Source organism: Pteropus vampyrus, unplaced genomic scaffold (assembly GCF_000151845.1).
Source record: "Pteropus vampyrus isolate Shadow unplaced genomic scaffold, Pvam_2.0 Scaffold327, whole genome shotgun sequence".
Taxonomy (NCBI): Eukaryota; Metazoa; Chordata; class Mammalia; order Chiroptera; family Pteropodidae; genus Pteropus; species Pteropus vampyrus.
The window spans coordinates 493,068-499,096 of NW_011889108.1; the positions used below are offsets into that span (position 1 = coordinate 493,068).

The following is a 6,029-nucleotide window of genomic DNA, read 5'->3' on the forward strand; positions in this document are numbered from 1 at the left end:
AAATATCTTTTTGGATATGGGTTTTCAAGTCTTTGGGGTAAATACCCAGGAGAGGGATTGCTGGAACATATGGTAGATCAATTCTTAGTTTTTTGAAGAACCTCCATACTGTTTTCCATAGTGGCTATACCAATTTGCAGTCCCACCAGCAGTGTATGAGGGTTCCTTTTGTCCCCCATCCTCTCCAACATTCAATAGTTACTTTGCATGTCAGTGGTTTAAATGTATTAATTAAAAAACAGAGATTGTCAGAGTGTATCAAAAAATACAACCCAACTATATGTTGTATACAAGAAACCCACTTTAACTATAAAGACACATATAGATTAACTGCAAATGGATGGAGAAATAAGTAACATGCTAACACTAATCAAAAGAGTAGAAGTAGCTGTATCAATTACAGTGTAGATTTCAAAGTAAGAAAAGTTATCAGGGATAAAGAAAGTTATCATATAATGAATGATAAAGGGGTCAATACTCCAAGAATACATAGCAATCCTTAATGTGTATGCACCTAACAAGAGAGCATCAAAATATGTGAGGAAAAAACTAATAGAAGTGCAAGGAGAAATAAATGAGTCCAGTATAATAGTTGGAAACTTCCACACCCCTATATCAGAAATAAACAGATCCTACAGGCAGAAAACTGGTAAGGACATAATTGAACTCAATGAAACTAACAATCAATTGAATATCATTGATGTCTATAAATGACTTCATCCAACAATAGCAGAATACACATTCTTTTCAAGCTTACTTGGAACATTTACCAAGATAAATCATATTCTGGGCTGTAAAACACACCTCAACAAATTTAAAAGAATAGAAAGAATACAATGTCTGTTCTCAGACCACAATGGAATTAAACTAGGAATCAGTAACAGAAATTTATCAGGAAAAATCCCAAAATATGTTCAGATAAAACAACACACTTCTAAATAATACATGTAGCAAAGAAGAAGCCTCTAAAAAGTAAAAAAAATATTCTGTATTAAATGAAATGAAAATACAACTTATCAAAATTTGTAGGATGAAGTAAAAGTTGTGCTTAGAGGGAAATTATAGCATTGAAGGTATATGTTAGAAAAAAAGAAATATCTAAAATCTATAATCTAAGCCTCCAGTTTAGGAAACTAGAAAAAGAAGAGCAAATTAAACTAAAAGTAAGCAGAAAAAAGATATAATAAAAAATAGAGCAGAAATCAATAAAAATGAAAACAGAAAATCAATAAAGAAAACCAATGAAACCAAAAAGCCAGTATTTTTTAAAAGATCAATAAAATCAATAAGTCTCTAGCCATGCTAACTAAGAAAAAAGAGAGAGAACACAAATTACTAATATCAGAAATAAAAGAGGGGCCATCATTACAGATCCAATCAATATTAAAAGGATGATAAAGGAATACTATGGCAACTCTATGCCCGCAAGTTTGATAACTTAGATGAAATGGATCATCTCCTTAAAGACAGTCTGCCAAGGAGAAATAAACAATTAGAATAGGCCTTATCGGTCAAAGAAATTGAATCAACAATTAATAACTTTCCAAAACAGAAAACACCAGGCTAAGATGGATTCACTGGTGATTCCTACCAAACATTTAAGGAAGAGTTTATACCAATTCTCTACAATCTCTTTCAGAAGATAGAGGAAGTGGAAATACTTTCTATCTTATTTTTTTTTTAACGCCTACAGCACCCGGTATTCCTAGGTGGTCTCCCATCCAAGTACTAATTAGGCCCGACCCTGCTTAGCTTTCGAGATCAGACGGGATCGGGCATGTTCAGGGCGGCATGGCCATAGACTTCCTATCTTATACTATGAGGCCAGTATTTACTAATACCATAACTAGATAAAGACATTACAAGAAAAGATTACTACAGACTAATATCTCTCAAGAACATAGAAGCAAAAATGCTCATCAAAATATTAGCAAATCTAATTCAACGATGTGTAAAAAGAATCACACACCGCAACCAAGCGGATTTAACCCATGTATGCAAGGATGGTTCAATATTTAAAATTGATTAATGTTGTCCGTCACATCAATAGACTAAAAAAGGAAAATCACATGATTATATCAGTAGATGTTGAAAAAAATTTTGACAAAATCTAACATCCATTTAATGATAAAAACTCTCAGCAAACTAAGAAAGGGAAAGAATGTCCTCAATTTGATAAAGATCATCTACAAAAACCTACAACTGACATCATACTTAATGGTGAAAAACTAGAAGCTTTTCCACTAAGATCAGGAGCCAAAGACCTTAAGAGACACTCACCAAAGAAGATATATAGATGGCAATAAGCATGTGAAAAGATGCTTTACATTATATGTCATCAGGGAAGAGAAAGTTAAAACAGCAATGAGATACCACTACACAGCTATTAGAATGGCCAAAATCTAGAACACTGGCAACATCAAATGCTGGTGAGGATATGAAGCAACAGAAACTCTCATGTATTTCTGGTGGGAATGCAGAGTGATACAGGAACTTTGGAAGACCATTTGGTCGTTTCTTACAAAACTACACTACTCCAACCATAAGATCCAGTAATTGTGCTCCTTAGTATTTACCCAAAAGAGTTAAAAACTTTCGTCTAAACAAAAACCTGCAAAAGGATGTTTACAGTAGCTTTATTCATAATTGCTGAAACTTTGAAGCAACTGAGATGTTCTTCAGGAGGTGGGTGGATAAGTAAACTATGGTACATACAGATGATGAAATATTATTCCGTGCTAAAAAGGAATGAGCTACAAAGTCATAAAAAGACATGGAGGAAAGTTAAATGCATATTGCCAAGTGAAAAAAAAGTTCATCTGAAAAGGCTAAAAGCTGTATGATTCTAATTATATGACATTCTGGAAAAAGCAAAACTACAGAGGCAGTATAAAAATCATTAGTTGCCAGGGTTAAGGATAGAGAAGGATGAATAGGTGAGCCCAGAGAACTTTTAAAGCAGTGAAAATACTCTGTATGATACCATGATGGTGGATGTATGTCATACATTTGTCGAAATCCATAGAATGTATGACACCAAGAGTGAATCCTAAGGTAAACTATGGACTCTGGGTCATAATAATGTGTCAATATAGTTTCAATGGTAACAAATGTACCATCTGGTGTGGAATGCCAATAATGAGGGAGGCTGTGCATCAGTTGGGACAGGAAGTTTATGGGAAATCTGTACATTCCGCTCAGTTTTACTGTAAATCTAAAGCTGCTCTAAAAAAATAAAGTCAGTGAAAATGAAAACAAAACTACTGTGAGTGGGAATCAGCAGAAACAACAAATGGCAGAATTTGCCCTCTAAGTGCTTCAGATACCAAAAACAGTTCGATGCCACTGAACTTAAAACACAATAGACTATATATAAAGCATATTTGGCACAGATTAAGAGAATTAGGGAATATCAAATTAGAGCTGAGCAAAATACAGGAAGATGGAAAATATGAAAGAGATCTAAGAGTCTTGAAGGAGAGAATAGGGATGGCCAAGTAAAGAACAATTGGAGTTTGAGAAGGAGAGCCTAGAAGGAATAGAGTGGCAATATTAAAAAGGACAAAATCTGATAATTTCTCAGAACAAATGAAATACAGAGGACTACAGGCCAGGAAATCATAGCTAACTCCGGCGGTGTGAGGAGTACATAATGAAAGTTTCTCTAAGGGTGAGAGCACCCAGCACAAAAAACACTTCTGAATGCTTTTCCCCTCTGGTGGATGAAAGACTTGCCTATAATTGTCATTTGGGGAATAAAATGTCTCAGCATTCGCCATTTCCTCACTCTCTGGGGAGGCGCCCTTTGAATAGAAACATCTTTATTGTGTACAGGAAGGGCTAATTTAATGCATATAGCAGCCAGTGACTGTGATCGCGATTCTCACTGTCATTCCTTCTCCTTTTCTGCTTCCTCCTCTGCTCTTTAACGAGAACGTTTCTAGTTGATTTGAGGATGTCTAGTTAATTAGCGTGTTTGGGGGCCCTCAAATCCCTTCCCATCTGGCAACCTTTAAAATGTTCTCTGTATCTATGAGTGTGTTTCTCTTTTGTTTGTTTATTTTCTTTTTTAGATTCCATGGCATTTGTCTTTCTGTCTAACTTATTCCACTCAGCACAATACCTTCTAAGTCTATCCATGTTTTTGCAGATGGCAAGATTTCATTCTTTTTTTTATGGCTGAGTAATATTCCATTGTATATATGTACCACTTCATCCATTGATGGACACCCAGGTTGCTTCCATATTTTGGCAATTGTAAATACTGCAATGGGTGTATAAATTCACGTGTCCCTTCAAAGTAACAGTTTGACTTTCTTGGAATAGATTCCCAGAATTAGGATTACTGGGTCCTTCTTTGTGTCTTGTTAAAACCTTTGTTTTAAAGTTTCTTTTGTCTGGTATAACTATTGCTACCCAGCTTTTTGTTTCCATTTTCATGAAATATCTTTTCCCATCCCTTTACTTTTAGTCTGTGTGTGTCTTTCCATCTGAAATGAGTTTCTTGTAGGCAACATATGTAAGAATTCTATTTTCTTTTCCATTCAGCCACCCTATCATTTGATTGGAGCATTTAACCCATTTACATTTAAAGTAATTGTTGATAGTTATTGCCATTTTAGTATTTACATTTTTGACGACTTCTTCTTCTTCTTCTTCTTCTTCTTCTTCTTCTTCTTCTTCTTCTTCTTCTTCTTCTTCTTCTTCTTCCTCCTCCTTCTTCCTTCTTCCTTCTTCCTTCTTCCTTCTTCCTTCTTCCTTTCTTCTTCTTTCTTCTTCCTTTCTTCTTCTTCCCTTTTCCCTTCCTCTCCCCTTCCCCTCCCCCTTCTCCTCTTCCCTTCCTTCTCCCCTTCCCTTTCCCGTCCCCTCTCCCTCCTCTTCCTTTCTTCCTCCTCCTCCTCCTCCTCCTCCTTCTCCTCCTCTTCTCTAACATTTCTTGTAATACGGGTTTGGTGGCAATGAACTCTTTAGCTTTTTCTTGTTTGGGAAGCTTTTTATCTGTCCTTTGATTCTAAATAATAGCTTTGCTATGTAGAGTAATCTTGGTTGTATAGGTTTTCCCTATTATCTTAGGACCTAAATAGAAGAGACCGAACATGGGTACATGAGTCTCTCACAGGGATCTGCCTCAAGCCTACAACACCATTGATTGCCCACAATTGGAGCAGTGCAAGATTAAGACTTTTATAGGTCCTAAGCAATTAGAAGTTAAAAATAAAAACACTAACCTCCAGACAAGTGTAAGGAACCCAACATTGTAATTTCTCCCATCATGACTTTGCTGCTTCAAGCTTGACAGTCAGGGTTTGGATACTGAACTGTCTCCACTTTTGTAGGGCTAGCTACAGCTCTGTGCCTTGGTTTTCTAATCTACAAAATGATCGTAATAATAGGACCCCCCTCATTAGGGTTGTCACAAGTATGAAATGAAATGATTCATGAAAAAAAACACTTATGACAGTGCCTAGTGCAGAGCAAGTACTCCACTATTGGGGGCTATTAGATTTTTTACTAATATATTTTTTGATATATAACATTTTAAAATAAAATTTTCTCTTTTTCTTTTTTTTGGTACCCCTGATTTATTGGTTCCTTTAGCTTATGTCTGGCTGCTGTTATCCTAGTGCTGAACTTGAGCATTCCTCATAGTTCTTCAGAGCAGCTGGGGGTTTGTGTGCTCAGACCATATTTGTTAAACAAACAAGGACACATGGTTCATAAAACATTGCTAGAAGAACCTGGTTGTCAAACTTGAGTGGGCAGCAGAGTCCCCTGGAGGGCTTTTAAACATACAGATTGCCAAGTCCCAACCCCAGTGGTTCTGATTCAGGAGGTCTGGGTGGGGTCCAGAATTTGCTTTTCTAGCCAAATCTCAGGTGATACTGCTGCTGCTGCTGCTGCTACAGGGATCACATTTTGAGAACCACTGGTGTAGAGTGAGGAGACCAATCCAGAAGCCATATGAGGAAACACACTGTCTTAGAAGGTAAAGAACCTTTTTATGAGGGATGCGGTTGTGAGTAAGGTTT

General features: G+C 36.4%; 1 non-coding gene across 1 annotated transcript; it reads right to left on the reverse strand.

Annotated features, from left to right (window-relative positions):
• Positions 1-1,684: 1,684 nt before the first annotated feature.
• Positions 1,685-1,803, reverse strand: LOC111730675. Its single transcript, XR_002776782.1, has one exon. It is a non-coding gene; the product is annotated as a 5S ribosomal RNA (ribosomal RNA).
• Between the last annotated feature and the right edge of the window lie 4,226 nt (positions 1,804-6,029).